This window comes from Bufo bufo, chromosome 1 (genome assembly GCF_905171765.1).
Source record: "Bufo bufo chromosome 1, aBufBuf1.1, whole genome shotgun sequence".
In the NCBI taxonomy this organism is placed as follows: domain Eukaryota; kingdom Metazoa; phylum Chordata; class Amphibia; order Anura; family Bufonidae; genus Bufo; species Bufo bufo.
Window position 1 is genome coordinate 796,289,597 of NC_053389.1, and position 15,901 is coordinate 796,305,497.

The following is a 15,901-nucleotide window of genomic DNA, read 5'->3' on the forward strand; positions in this document are numbered from 1 at the left end:
GCACCACCAAATTCAGCACATGCGCCAGACAAGGGAAGTGCGTCAAACCGGCTAGTCCCAGAGCTGCAACGAGATTTTGCCCATTATCGCACACCACCAGGCCGGGCTTGAGGCTCACCGGCAGCAACCACTCGTCGGTCTGTTGTTCTATACCCCGCCACAACTCCTGTGCGGTGTGGGGCCTGTCCCCCAAACATATGAGTTTCAGAACGGCCTGCTGACGTTTACCCCGGGCTGTGCTGAAGTTGGTGGTGAAGGTGTGTGGCTGACTGGATGAGCAGGTGGAAGAAGAGGAGGAGGAAGCTGAGTAGGAGGAGGAGGAGACAGGAGGCAAAGAATGTTGCCCTGCGATCCTTGGCGGCGGAAGGACGTGCGCCAAACAGCTCTCCGCCTGGGGCCCAGCCGCCACTACATTTACCCAGTGTGCAGTTAGGGAGATATAGCGTCCCTGGCCGTGCTTACTGGTCCACGTATCTGTGGTTAGGTGGACTTTGCCACAGATGGCGTTGCTCAGTGCACACTTGATTTTATCGGACACTTGTTTGTGCAGGGAAGGCACGGCTCTCCTGGAGAAGTAGTGCCGGCTGGGAACAACATACTGTGGGACAGCAAGCGACACATCCCATGTTTGCTGGGCGGCAGGTGCCAACGTTCCTCCAGAGGCGGAGGAAGAGGCCGAGGCGGCGGCAGCAGCAGAAGATGCCGAGGCGGCAGCAGCAGAAGAGGTAGCAGAGGGAGCCTGCGTGACTTCCTTGTTTTTAAGGTGTTTACTCCACTGCAGTTCATGCTTTGCATGCAGGTGCCTGGTCATGCAGGTTGTGCTAAGGTTCAGAACGTTAAAGCCTCGCATCATGCTCTGATGGCACAGCGTGCAAACCACTCGGTTCTTGTCGTCAGCACATTGTTTGAAGAAGTGCCATGCCAGGGAACCCCTTGAAGCTGCCTTGGGGTGCTCGGCTGGGAACAACATACTGTGGGACAGCAAGCGACATGAGCTGTTTGAAGCTGTGTGTGTCCACCAGCCTAAATGACAGCATTTCATAGGCCAGTAGTTTAGAAATGCTGGCATTCAGGGCCAGGGATCGAGGGTGGCTAGGTGGGAATTTATGCTTTCTCTCAAATGTTTGTGAGATGGAGAGCTAAACGCTGCCGTGTGACATGGTTGAGATGCTTGGTGACGCAGGTGGTGGTGTTGGTGGTACATCCCATGTTTGCTGGGCGGCAGGTGCCAACGTTCCTCCAGAGGCGGAGGAAGAGGCCGAGGCGGCGGCAGCAGCAGAAGAGGCCGAGGCGGCAGCAGCAGAAGAGGTAGCAGGGGGAGCCTGAGTGACTTCCTTGTTTTTAAGGTGTTTACTCCACTGCAGTTCATGCAGGTGCCTGGTCATGCAGGTTGTGCTAAGGTTCAGAACGTTAATGCCTCGCTTCAGGCTCTGATGGCACAGCGTGCAAACCACTCGGGTCTTGTCGTCAGCACATTGTTTGAAGAAGTGCCATGCCAGGGAACTCCTTCAAGCTGCCTTTGGGGTGCTCGGTCCTAGATGGCGACGGTCAGTAGCAGACGGAGTCTCTTGGCGGCGGGTGTTCTGCTTTTGCCCACTGCTCCCTCTTTTGCTACGCTGTTGGCTCGGTCTCACCACTGCCTCTTCCTCCGAACTGTGAAAGTCAGTGGCACGACCTTCATTCCATGTGGGGTCTAGGACCTCATCGTCCCCTGCATCGTCTTCCACCCAGTCTTGATCCCTGACCTCCTGTTCAGTCTGCACACTGCAGAAAGACGCAGCAGTTGGCACCTGTGTTTCGTCATCATCAGAGACGTGCTGAGGTGGTATTCCAATGTCCTCATCATCAGGAAACATAAGTGGTTGTGCTTTAGTGCATTCTATGTCTTCCACCGCTGGGGAAGGTCTAGGTGGATGCCCTTGGGAAACCCTGCCAGCAGAGTCTTCAAACAGCATAAGAGACTGCTGCATAACTTGAGGCAAAGACAGTTTCCCTGATATGCATGGGGGTGATGTGACAGACTGATGGGCTTGGTTTTCATGCGCCATCTGTGCGCTTTCTGCAGAAGACTGGGTGGGAGATAATGTGAACGTGCTGGATCCACTGTCGGCCACCCAATTGACTAATGCCTGTACCTGCTCAGGTCTTACCATCCTTATAACAGCATTGGGCCCCACAAAATATCGCTGTAAATTCTGCTGGCTACTGGGACCTGAGGTAGTTGGTTCACTAGGACGTGTGGCTGTGGCAGAACGGCCACGTCCTCTCCCAGCACCAGAGGGTCCACTAACACCACCACGACCATGTCCGCGTCCGTGTCCCTTACTAGATGTTTTCCTCATTGATACCGTTCACCACAATAAGAAATATATTATTCGGGCCAATGTATTGAATTAAAATTCAGGCCTTTTTTTTACAGACACCTAACACTAAGTCTATCTGGCTATCTATTTAGGTACCGTATTACACTAATACACGCACACCAGTAATGACAGATTTAGCTGAATATAAATTTGAGGCCTATTATTTAGGCGCTGGGTGACAGGTATACGTTTAATCACAGAATTAGACTTGGATCTGCACTGTAGCGTGTGTGAAGTTTTTGAGAATTACCCTATCAGCACCTTGAATCTAATATACCCTTTTAGGGATAGATTTAAAGTAGGCCTGATACAGCAGAAACCACTAATTTTGAGAATTGCAAATATGGGAATTGTTTTTCAACCCAGAACAAAAACGGTGCTTTGATGGACAGTAAAACTAACTTGACCAGCTAAAACAGTACAGATTTGGATGAATATAAATGTGAGGCCTATTTTTTAGGCGCTGGGTGACAGGTATAGGTTTACTCACAGAATTAGACTTGGATCTGCACTGTAGCGTGTGTGTTAAGTTTTTGAGAATTACTCTAACAGCACTTTGAATCTAATATACCCCTTTAGGGATAGATTTAAAGTAGGCCTGATACAGCAGAAACCACTAATTTTGAGAATTGAAAATTTGGGAATTGTTTTTTAACCCAGAAAAAAAACTGTGCTTTGACGGTCACTAAAAATAACTTGACCAGCTAAAGCAGTAATGACAGATTTGGATTCATATAAATGTGAGGCCTATTTTTTAGGCGCTGGGTGACAGGCTCAACTTGCCCCTGATGTAGTATATGGCCAAAAAATAACCACACTATTGATGGTTAAATGCACTTTGTGACAGGCTCAACTTGCCCCTGATGTAGTATATGGCCAAAAAATAACCACACTATTGATGGTTAAATGCACTTGATGAAAGCTTGACCCTGATGTAGGATATAGCAAAAAATAACCACACTATTGATGGTTAAATGTACTTGCTGGCGCACAAGCAAGCCACAAAATGGCCGCCGATCACCCCAGAAAAAAGTGACTGAAAAACGCTCTGGGCACCCTAAAAACAGTGAGCAATTTAATAGCAGCAGTTCAATGATCCACAGCTGTAGATCGATCACTGAATGAAGTCTTTTGGAGGAGTTAATCACTGCCTAATCTCGCCCTAACGTCGCAGCTGCAACCTCTCCCTACACTTGTATCAGCAGAGTGACGTGCAGCGCTACGTGACCCAAGCTTATATAGAGGCTGGGTCACATGCTGCACTGGCCAATCACAGCCATGCCAATAGTAGGCAAGGCTGTGATGGCCTCTTGGGGCAAGTAGTATGATGCTTGTTGATTGGCTGCTTTGCAGCCTTTCAAAAAGCGCCAAGAAAGCGCCGAACACCGAACCCGAACCCAGACTTTTACGAAAATGTTCAGGTTCGGGTCCGTGTCACGGACACCCCAAAATTCGGTACGAACCCGAACTATACAGTTCGGGTTCGCTCATCCCTAAAAGGGAGTATATGAGATGGCATCGTTAAGGCCAGTGGGTTTCATGATATTTAATCTGAAAATTAATCCACTGGGCCTCCCTTTGTAACAGGGTACAATTGACATCCCTTTCTCTAGGTTGGGTGTATAGGGAGAGGCATTACCAGTAGAAAGAGGGAGGTGCTCATGCCGCTCTACAGAGCACTAGTGAGACCTCATTTGGAGTATTGTGCTCAGTACTGGAGACCATATCTCCAGAAGGATATAGATACTCTAGAGAGAGTTCAGAGAAGAGCTACTAAACTGGTACATGGATTGCAGGATAAAACTTACCAGGAAGGATTAAAGGACCTTAACATGTATAGCTTGGAAGAAAGACGAGACAGAGGGGATATAATAGAAACTTTTAAATACATAAAGGGAAACAACTCGGTAAAAGAGGAGAGAATATTTAAAAGAAGAAAAACTGCTACAAGAGGACATAGTTTTAAATAAGAGGGGCAAAGGTTTAAAAGTAATATCAGGAAGTATTACTTTACTGAGAGAGTAGTGGATGCATGGAATAGCCTTCCTGCAGAAGTGGTAGCTGCAAATACAGTGAAGGAGTTTAAGCATGCATGGAATAGGCATAAGGCCATCCTTCATATAAGATAGGGCCAGGGGATATCCATAGTATTCATTATATTGGGCAGACTAGATGGGCCAAATGGTTCTTATCTGCCGACACATTCTATGTTTCTATGTGAGATCTTTATCAATTCAATGCCCTGAAATTTGACAGAAGCCACCCTGCCGTCATGAAAATCCGCGACATGGCCGGCAATCGGGGTATCATTCAATTTGGTGATATCAGAGATATGTTCCCCAATGCGCCGCCTAAATTCGCGTATCAGAATCAGAATTAAGAATCAGAATCAGAATTAGCTTTATTCGCCAAACACAACACAGTCGATCGTGCTCGGAATTGGGTTAAGCACAGGTACAGGCATAGTACTAGGGGTGAAAGGGGGGGGGTTAGGCAATGGGCACATCAGGGGCGAGGGATTATGGGCGGATGATGGGGCGTGGTGAGTTCAGCAGTCTGACGGCCGTTAGGAAGAAAGTGTTCAGCCTCCTCGATGTCCTTGCAGGGATGGCCTGATACCTGCGGCCGGACTTTAGACGTCTGAAGAGATGATGGCCCGGATGGGAGTGGTCATTGGATATTTTCAGAGCCCTGGAGCGCAGTCTGTTGGAGAATATAGAGTCAAGGGGTGGTAGTGGCAGTCGAGTAGTTTTCTCCGCCGAGCTGATAACCCTTTGTAGTTTGCGCTTGTCACTGGCTGATGAGCCGGCATACCACACCAGAAGGGACCAGCACAGTACCGACTCGATGGTACAGGAGTAGAAGGACTTCATTAGGTCCTGAGCCATGCCAAACTTTCTCAGTTGTCGAAGGAAATAGAGCCGCTGGTGAGCCTTCTTTATGATGGACGAGATGTTGGGACGCCAGGATAGGTCCTCAGAGATTGTCGTGCCTAGGAGGCGGGCACTGGGTACCCTTGCGACTTCAGATCCATCAATATAGGTCGGGGGGGGACTACTCTTCCCTTCCTGAAGTCGACAACCAGCTCGACCGTCTTTGTGGCGTTTAGGACCAGATTGTGCGCGCCGCACCAGTTGCTGACCCTGTCGATTTCCTTACGGTAGGCCTGCTCATCGCTGTCGCTAATCAGGCCCACGAGTGTGGTGTCATCTGCGAACTTGATGACTTTAACTGAGGCCTCCTCCGATCTGCACTCGTTCGTGTACAGAGAGAACAGGAACGGCAATAGTACACATCCCTGAGGGGCGCCAGTGTTGGTGACCCTCGGTTTGGAGGTCAGATTGCCTAATCTGATGACCTGGGACCTGTTAGTGAGAAAGTCCATGATCCAATGTCGCAGTGTTGGGTGGACATCAAGCGGCGTAAGGTTCCTCTGCAGGATGCTGGGGGAGATGGTATTAAAAGCCGAGCTGAAGTCTAGAAGGAGGATTCTCACGTATGTGTGGGGTTTGTCGAGGTGTTCAGTGACGTATTCTAGGCACATGTTAATCGCATCGTCAGTGGATCTGTTTGCCCTGTAGGCGAATTGCAGAGGGTCCAGCCGGTCCAGAGTGGCGGTCTTCAGGATGGAGAGGACCACCTTCTCTAGGGTCTTCATGACCACCGAAGTCAGAGCCACGCGCCGGAAGTTGTTTAGATCAGAAATGCCCTGTTTCTTCGGCACAGGGATGATAGTTGAGATCTTAAAGCAGGCGGGGACATGTCCCTCCTTAAGGGATCTGTCAAAGATTGGGGTGAGGGCCGGGGCCAGTTGAACTGAGCAATATTTCAGGCACGCAGGAGTGACACCATCGGGACCAGGGGCTTTTCTCGCATTTAGCTTGGACAGTAGGGTGCGAACCGTAGTCACATTCACTGTAGGTGGATCAGTGAAGTCAGCGAGCGGGCCAGATAATGTGGCAGCAGGGACTGTGGTGCCCACTCTGGGGGGCATTGTCCGAGTTACATCACCCTCGGTCGAGGTCTTGAATCTGCAGTAGAACCTGCCCAGCTCCTCTGCCAGAGCCTGACGAGGGGTGGTGAGCGCCGAGAGGGGTTTGTAGTTGGTCGCGGATCTAAGGCCCTTCCAGACCGCCCTCCGGTCGTTTGAGAGCAAAGAATGGTGGATGCGTTCCGCGTATGCCCGTTTTGCCGCACGCAGTTCCCGATTAAGGCAGTTTTTGGCCAGTCTGTATTCTAATTGATTACTGGATTTATGCGCGGTTTCCTTGCGCCTGCGTAATTGTTTGAGCTTGTTTGTGGACCACGGTTTGTCATTTGGGTAAATCGTGTAAGATCTTGAGGGGACGCAGGAGTCTTCGCAGAAACTGATGTACGAGGAGACAACATCCACCCAGGTGTCCAGGTCATTCTCCTCTAGGGCTCCCCAGTCTGTGCAGTCAAAACAGGCCTGTAGTTGTAGCTTGGCCTCCTCGGACCACACTCTGGAAGTTCTACGGATCGGTTTCGATGACTCTAGGCGACGTCTGTAGGAGGGGACCAGATGGACAAGGCAGTGGTCGGACGATCCTAATGCGGCTCTCAGGACGGCTTTGTACGCTTTCCTTAGAGGCGTGTAACAATGATCCAAGGTGTTCGACAGTCTCGTGGGACAATCAATGTGCTGGGAGTAGCGTGGTAGGACACGACGGAGGTCTGCTTTATTAAAATCACTCAACACGATGAACAGTAAGCCAGGAAGGGCCGACTCCCAGTTTGTGATGTTATCGCTGAGGGCCTGTAGGGAATTACCGGTGTCAGCGTCGGGGGGGATGTAAACACCCACCAGCACGTACGAAGAGAACTCCCTTGGCGAGTAGGCCGGCCTGCAGTTGATGAGGAGCGCCTCAAGGTTCGCAGTGCATATCCGTTCTAAGAGGGAGACATTAGGGCACCAGGTAACACTGATGTAGAAGCAGATGCCGCCTTTGGACTTCCCCGAAAGGGATGGTATGCGGTCCGCACGAACAAATTTAAATAAATGCGTTGTCCGGGATGTCATCATGCAGCCATGTTTCCGTGAGGCAGATGATCAGGGTATGCTCGCCGTGACCATACTTGCGGACTATCAGACAGAGTTCGTTCAACTTGTTGGGGAGGGATCGGACGTTCGCAAGGAGAATCGAGGTTACCGCTGACCTCAGACCTTTCCTCCTTAGTCTGACGAGAACACTGTATCGTTTTACCGATGTATTTAACGCCACAGATGCACGTCAGAAAATATTTCACCCCTGCTGATTTGCAGAGGATGAACGATCTGATGTAGTAAGTTTTGTTAGATGTACTTCCAGTGAAGTATTTACTCTTGTTGATATATTTGTAAAACTTACATAACCCACAAAGAAAAGTACCAGTGAGAGTATTGCGTAGCCAGGACTGAGGTCTAGGGCTATGATACGAGGGAATCCCGTAAGTTGACTCTGGCGATAGGTAATCGCCGGTTTGGGTGGAAGTAGTAACTAGGGATGAGCGACCCCGAACTGTATAGTTCGGGTTCGTACCGAATTTTGGGGTGTCCGTGACACGGACCCGAACCCGAACATTTTTGTAAAAAAGTCTGGGTTCGAGTTCGGTGTTCGGCGCTTTCTTGGCGCTTTTTGAAAGGTTGCAAAGCAGCCAATCAACAAGCATCATACTACTTGCCCCAAGAGGCCATCACAGCCATGCCTACTATTGGCATGGCTGTGATTGGCCAGTGCAGCATGTGACCCAGCCTCTATATAAGCTTGGGTCACGTAGCGCTGCACGTCACTCTGCTGATACAAGTGTAGGGAGAGGTTGCAGCTGCGACGTTAGGGCGAGATTAGGCAGTGATTAACTCCTCCAAAAGACTTCATTCAGTGATCGATCTACAGCTGTGGATCATTGAACTGCTGCTATTCAATTGCTCACTGTTTTTAGGCTGCCCAGAGCGTTTTTCAGTCACTTTTTTCTGGGGTGATCGGCGGCCATTTTGTGGCTTGCTTGTGCGCCAGCACAAGCTGCCACCAAGTACATTTAACTATCAATAGTGTGGTTATTTTTTTGCTATATCCTACATCAGGGTCAAGCTGTCATCAAGTGCATTTAACCATCAATAGTGTGGTTATTTTTTGGCCATATACTACATCAGGGGCAAGCTGAGCCTGTCACAAAAGTGCATTTAACCATCAATAGTGTGGTTATTTTTTGGCTATATCCTACATCAGGGTCAAGCTGTCATCAAGTGCATTTAACCATCAATAGTGTGGTTATTTTTTGGCCATATACTACATCAGGGGCAAGCTGAGCCTGTCCCAAAAAGTGCATTTAACCATCAATAGTGTGGTTATTTTTTGGCTATATCCTACATCAGGGTCAAGCTGTCATCAAGTGCATTTAACCATCAATAGTGTGGTTATTTTTTGGCCATATACTACATCAGGGGCAAGCTGAGCCTGTCACAAAAGTGCATTTAACCATCAATAGTGTGGTTATTTTTTGGCTATATCCTACATCAGGGTCAAGCTGTCATCAAGTGCATTTAACCATCAATAGTGTGGTTATTTTTTGGCTATATCCTACATCAGGGTCAAGCTGAGCCTGTCACCTAGTTATTCTCAATAACTTCACACACACGCTACTGTGCAATTCCAAGTATAATTCTGTGTGTAAACGTATACCTGTCACCCAGCGCCTAAAAAATAGGCCTCACATTTATATTCATCCAAATCTGTCATTACTGCTTTAGCTGGTCAAGTTATTTAGTTTCCGTCAAAGCACAGTTTTTGTTCTGGGTTGAAATACAATTCCCAGTTTTGCCATTCTCTAAATTAGTGGTTTCTGCTGTATCAGGCCTACTTTAAATCTATCCCTAAAAGGATATATTAGATTCAAGGTGCTGATAGGGTAATTCTCAAAAACTTCACACACACGCTACTGTGCAGATCCAAGTCTAATTCTGTGATTAAACGTATACCTGTCACCCAGCGCCTAAAAAATAGGCCTCACATTTATATTCATCCAAATCTGTCATTACTGTTTTAGTTGGTCAAGTTATTTAGTGTCCGTCAAAGCACAGTTTTTGTTCTGGGCTGAAATACAATTCCCAATTTTGCAATTCTCTAAATTAGTGGTTTCTGCTGTATCAGGCCTACTTTAAATCTATCCCTAAAAGGATATATTAGATTCAAGGTGCTGATAGGGTAATTCTCAATAACTTCACACACACGCTACTGTGCAGATCCAAGTCTAATTCTGTCCGTAAAGTATACCTGTCACCCAGCGCCTAAATAATAGGCCTCAAATTTATATTCAGCTAAATCTGTCATTACTGGTGTGCCTGTATTAGTGTAATACGGTACCTAAATAGATAGCCAGATAGTGTTAGGTGTCTGTAAAAAAAGGCCTGAATTTGAATTCAATACATTGGCCCGAATAATATTTTTCTTATTGTGGTGAACGGTAACAATGAGGAAAACATCTAGGAAGGGACGCGGACGCGGACATGGTCGTGGTGGTGTTAGTGGACCCAGGGCCGGTACAAGGCAGGGGCCGAAGGAGCGGGTGCCCTGGGCGCTACCATTTGCGGACAGGAGGGGGGCGCAGGTGAAGTGCCAGCAGTGTACAGCTTCACTGTACCACATTAGCCAAGCGCCACTTGCTGTGCTTGCTGTGCTGAGTGCGCTCCTGCACCCGCCTACACCGTCCACACCAGCCATGTCAGCGCTGCTCCTTCTCTCCCCCTATGAATTTTGTGCCGACTGCGCTCCTGGCTCGGGCTCCCTTTCCTCCTCTGCGTTTCCTCACCCCCCCCCCCCATGGAGGATTCATTTGGTTGATATTACCGGCGTGCGCCGTGTGACGTCACGCGGCTCACGCCGGAGGCGAGGTGTGAGGTGAGAGAGGGAGGACTCGCGCAGCCTACAGGGAGCTGTGTCGGCGCGTGAAGAACAAGCCACGAGGAGCCTGCCTTCACTAGCTGCTACTCACACACAGACTGTAAAAAGTAAGAAAATAATGTAATACAAATAACAAACTAATTTTTTTATTAAAAAAATTATGGTCATCTCAGTCCAATCAAAGTCCCACAGTCCTTTGTTCTATTGCTTTAAGTATATTCTTGTTTTGAAACAACATTGATTCTTTCTTAAAAACGGGGGGGGGGGGGGGGGGGGCGCAGTTTGCCATCTTCGCCCTGGGCACCAAATGGCCTTGTCCCAGCCCTGAGTGGACCCTCTGGTGCTGGGAGAGGACGTGGCCGTTCTGCCACAGCCACACGTCCTAGTACACCAATACCTCAGGTCCCAGTAGCCGCCAGAATTTACAGCCATATTTGGTGGGGCCCAATGCCGTTCTAAGGATGGTAAGGCCTGAGCAGGTACAGGCATTAGTCAATTGGGTGGCCGACAGTGGATCCAGCACGTTCACATTATCTCCCACCCAGTCTTCTGCAGAAAGCGCACAGATGGCGCATGAAAACCAAGCCCATCATTCTGTCACATCACCCCCATGCATATCAGGGAAACTGTCTGAGCCTCAAGTTATGCAGCAGTCTCTTATGCTGTTTGAAGACTCTGCTGGCAGGGTTTCCCAAGGGCATCCACCTAGACCTTCCCCAGCGGTGGAAGACATAGAATGCACTAACGCACAACCACTTATGTTTCCTGATAATGAGGACATGGGAATACCACCTCAGCACGTCTCTGATGATGATGAAACACAGGTGCCAACTGCTGCGTCTTTCTGCAGTGTGCAGACTGAACAGGAGGTCAGGTATGAAGACGATGCAGGGGACGATGAGGTCCTAGACCCCAATGGAATGAAGTTCGTGCCACTGACTTTCACAGTTCGGAGGAAGAGGCAGTGGTGAGACCGAGCCAACAGCGTAGCAAAAGACAAAGAGGAAGCAGTGGGCAAAAGCAGAACACCCGCCGCCAAGAGACTCCGCCTGCTACTGACCGCCGCCATCTGGGACCGAGCACCCCAAGGCAGCTTCAAGGGGTTCCCTGGCATGGCACTTCTTCAAACAATGTGCTGACGACAAGACCCGAGTGGTTTGCACGCTGTGCCATCAGAGCATGATGCGAGGCATTAACGTTCTGAACCTTAGCACAACTTGCATGACCAGGCACCTGCATGCAAAGCATGAACTGCAGTGGAGTAAACACCTTAAAAACAAGGAAGTCACTCAGGCTCCCTCTGCTACCTCTTCTGCTGCTGCCGCCTCGGCATCTTCTGCTGCTGCCGCCGCCTCGGCCTCTTCCTCCGCCTCTGGAGGAACGTTGGCACCTGCCGCCCAGCAAACATGGGATGTACCACCAACACCACCACTTGCGTCACCAAGCATCTCAACCATGTCACACGGCAGCGTTCAGCTCTCCATCTCACAAACATTTGAGAGAAAACGTAAATTCCCACCTAGCCACCCTCGATCCCTGGCCCTGAATGCCAGCATTTCTAAACTACTGGCCTATGAAATGCTGTCATTTAGGCTGGTGGACACACACAGCTTCAAACAGCTCATGTCGCTTGCTGTCCCACAGTATGTTGTTCCCAGCCGGCACTACTTCTCCAAGAGAGCCGTGCCTTCTCTGCACAACCAAGTATCCGATAAAATCAAGTGTGCACTGCGCAACGCCATCTGTGGCAAGGTCCACCTAACCACAGATACGTGGACCAGTAAGCACGGCCAGGGACGCTATATCTCCCTAACTGCACACTGGGTAAATGTAGTGGCGGCTTAGCCCCAGGCGGAGAGCTGTTTGGCGCACGTCCTTCCGCCGCCAAGGATCGCAGGTCAACATTCTTTGCCTCCTGTTGCCTCCTCCTCCTACTCAGCTTATCCTCCTCTTCTTCTTCCACCTGCTCATCCAGTCAGCCACACACCTTCACCACCAACTTCAGCACAGCCCGGGGTAAACGTCAGCAGGCCATTCTGAAACTCATATGTTTGGGGGACAGGCCCCACACCACACATGAGTTGTGGCGGGGTATAGAACAACAGACCAATGAGTGGTTGCTGCCGGTGAGCCTTAAGCCCGGCCTGGTGGTGTGCGATAATGGGCAAAATCTCGTTGCAGCTCTGGGACGCACATCCCTTGCCTGGCGCATGTGCTGAATTTGGTGGTGCAGAAGTTCATTCGCAACTACCCCGACATGTCAGAGCTGCTGCATAAAGTGCGGGCCGTCTGTTCGGGCTTCCAGCGTTCACATCCTGCCGCTGCTCGCCTGTCTGCGCTACAGCGTAACTTCGGCCTTCCCGCTCACCGCCTCATATGCGACGTGCCCACCAGGTGGAACTCCACCTTGCACATGCTGGACAGACTGTGCGAGCAGCAGCAAGCCATAGTGGAGTTTTAGCTGCAGCACCCACAGGTCAGTCGCACTGCGGAACAGCACCACTTCACCACCAATGACTGGGCCTCCATGCGATACCTGTGTGCCCTGTTGCGCTGTTTCGAGTACTTCACCAACATGGCCAGTGGCGATGACGCCATTATCAGCGTTACAATACCACTTCTATGTCTCCTTGAGAAAACACTTAGGGCGATGATGGAAGAGGAGGTGGCCCAGGAGGAGGAGGAGGAGGAGGAAGAGGGGTCATTTTTAGCACTTTCAGGCCAGTCTCTTCGAAGTGACTCAGAGGGAGGTTTTTTGCAACACCAGAGGCCAGGTACAAATGTGGCCAGACAGGGCCCACTACTAAAGGACAAGGTGAACGAGGATGAGGAGGAGGTGGAGGAGGATGAGGATGAAGCATGTTCACAGCGGGGTGGCACCCAACGCAGCTGGGGCCCATCACTGGTGCGTGGCTGGGGGGAGACGCAGGACGATGACGATACGCCTCCCACAGAGGACAGCTTGTCCTTACCTCTGGGCAGCCTGGCACACATGAGCGACTACATGCTGCAGTGCCTGCGCAACGACAGCAGAGTTGCCCACATTTTAACGTGTGCGGACTACTGGGTTGCCACCCTGCTGGATCCCCGGTACAAAGACAATGTGCCCACCTTACTTCCTGCACTGGAGCGTGATAGGAAGATTCGTGAGTACAAGCGCACGTTGGTAGACGCGCTACTGAGAGCATTCCCAAATGTCACAGGGGAACAAGTGGAAGCCCAAGGCGAAGGCAGAGGAGGAGCAAGAGGTCGCCAACACAGCTGTGTTACGGCCAGCTCCTCTGAGGGCAGGGTTAGCATGGCAGAGATGTGGAAAAGTTTTGTCACCACGCCACAGCTAAGTGCACCACCACCTGATACGGAACGTGTTAGCAGGAGGCAACATTTTACTAACATGGTGGAACAGTACGTGTGCACACCCCTCCACGTACTGACTGATGGTTCAGCCCCATTCAACTTCTGGGTCTCCAAATTGTCCATGTGGCCAGAGCTAGCCTTTTATGCCTTGGAGGTGCTGGCCTGCCCGGCGGCCAGTGTTTTGTCTGAACGTGTATTCAGCACGGCAGGGGGCGTCATTACAGACAAACGCAGCCGCCTGTCTACAGCCAATGTGGACAATCTGACGTTCATAAAAATGAACCAGGCATGGATCCCACAGGACCTGTCCATCCCTTGTGCGAATTAGACATTAACTACCTCCCCTTAACCATATATTATTGTACTCCAGGGCACTTCCTCATTCAATCCTATTTTTATTTTCATTTTACCATTATATTGCGGGGCAACCCAAAGTTGAATGAACCTCTCCACTGTCTGGGTGTCGGGGCCTAAAAATATCTGACAGTGGCCTGTTCCGGTGGTGGGTGACATGAAGCCTGATTCTCTGCTATGACATGAAGACTGATTCTCTGCTGAGTCGCTGACATGAGGCCTGAATCTCTGTTATGGGACCTCTCTCCTCTGTCTGGGTGCCGAGGCCTAAATTATATGACAATGGACTGTTCCAATGTTGGGTGCCGTGAAGCATGATTCTCTGCTATGACATGAAGACTGATTCTCTGCTAATATGAAGCCAGATTCTCTGCTATGGGACCTCTCTCCTCTGCCTGGGTGCCTGGGCCTAAATATCTGACAATTGACTGTTCCAGTGGTGGGTGACGTGAAGCATGATTCTTTGCTATGACATGAAGACTGATTCTCTGCTGACATCTTCAGAAGCCAGATTCTCTGCTATGGGACCTCTCTCCTCTGCCTGGGTGCCTGGGCCTAAATATCTGACAATGGACTGTTCCAGTGGTGGGTGACGTGAAGCATGATTCTCTGCTATGACATGAAGCCAGATTCTATGTTATGGGACCTCTCTCCTCTGTCTGGGTGCCGGGGCCTAAATTATATGACAATGGACTGTTCCAGTGGTGGGTGACGTGAAGCCTGATTCTCTGCTATGACATGAAGCCAGATTCTCTGCTATGGGACCTCTCTCCTCTGCCTGGGTGCCGGAGCCTAAATATCTGAGAATGGACTGTTCCAGTGGTGGGTGACGTGAAGCCTGATTCTCTGCTATGACATGAAGACTGATTCTCTGCTGACATGAAGCCTGAATCTCTGTTATGGGACCTCTCTCCTCTGCCTGGGTGTCGGGGCCTAAATATCTGAGAATGGACTGTTCCAGTGGTGGGTGACGTGAAGCCTGATTCTCTGCTATGACATGAAGACTGATTCTCTGCTGACATGAAGCCAGATTCTCTGCTATGGGACCTCTCTCCTCTGCCTGGGTGCCTGGGCCTAAATATCTGACAATGGACTGTTCCAGTGGTGGGTGACGTGAAGCATGATTCTCTGCTATGACATGAAGCCAGATTCTATGTTATGGGACCTCTCTCCTCTGTCTGGGTGCCGGGGCCTAAATTATATGACAATGGACTGTTCCAGTGGTGGGTGACGTGAAGCCTGATTCTCTGCTATGACATGAAGACTGATTCTCTGCTGACATGAAGCCAGATTCTCTGCTATGGGACCTCTCTCCTCTGCCTGGGTGCCGGGGCCTAAATATCTGAGAATGGACTGTTCCAGTGGTGGGTGACGTGAAGCCTGATTCTCTGCTATGACATGAAGACTGATTCTGTGCTGACATGAAGCCAGATTCTCTGCTATGGGACCTCTCTCCTCTGTCTGGGTGCCGGGGCATAATTATATGACAATGGACTGTTCCAATGTTGGGTGACGTGAAGCATGATTCTCTTCTATGACATGAAGACTGATTCTCTGCTGACATGAAGACAGATTCTCTGCTATGGGACCTCTCTCCTCTGCCTGGGTGCCTGGGCCTAAATATGTGACAATGGACTGTTCCAGTGGTGGGTGACGTGAAGCATGATTCTCTGCTATGACATGAAGACTGATTCTCTGCTGACATGAAGCCAGATTCTCTGCTATGGGACCTCTCTCCAATTGATATTGGTTAATTTTTATTTATTTTATTTTTATTTTTATTCATTTCCCTATTTACATTTGTTTGCAGGGGATTTAACTACATTTTGCTGCCTTTTGCAGCCCTCTAGCCCTTTCCTGGGCTGTTTTACAGCCTTTTTAGTGCCGAAAAGTTCGGGTTCCCATTGACTTCAATGGGGTTCGGGTTCG

General features: G+C 49.9%; 1 protein-coding gene across 5 annotated transcripts in view; it reads left to right on the forward strand.

The window, feature by feature from the left end:
* The window catches only part of LOC120986497 (A.superbus venom factor 1-like), a 694,107-nt gene that overhangs the window by 583,235 nt on the left and 94,971 nt on the right, over positions 1-15,901 (forward strand). The gene's annotated exons all lie outside the window — the stretch shown is intronic.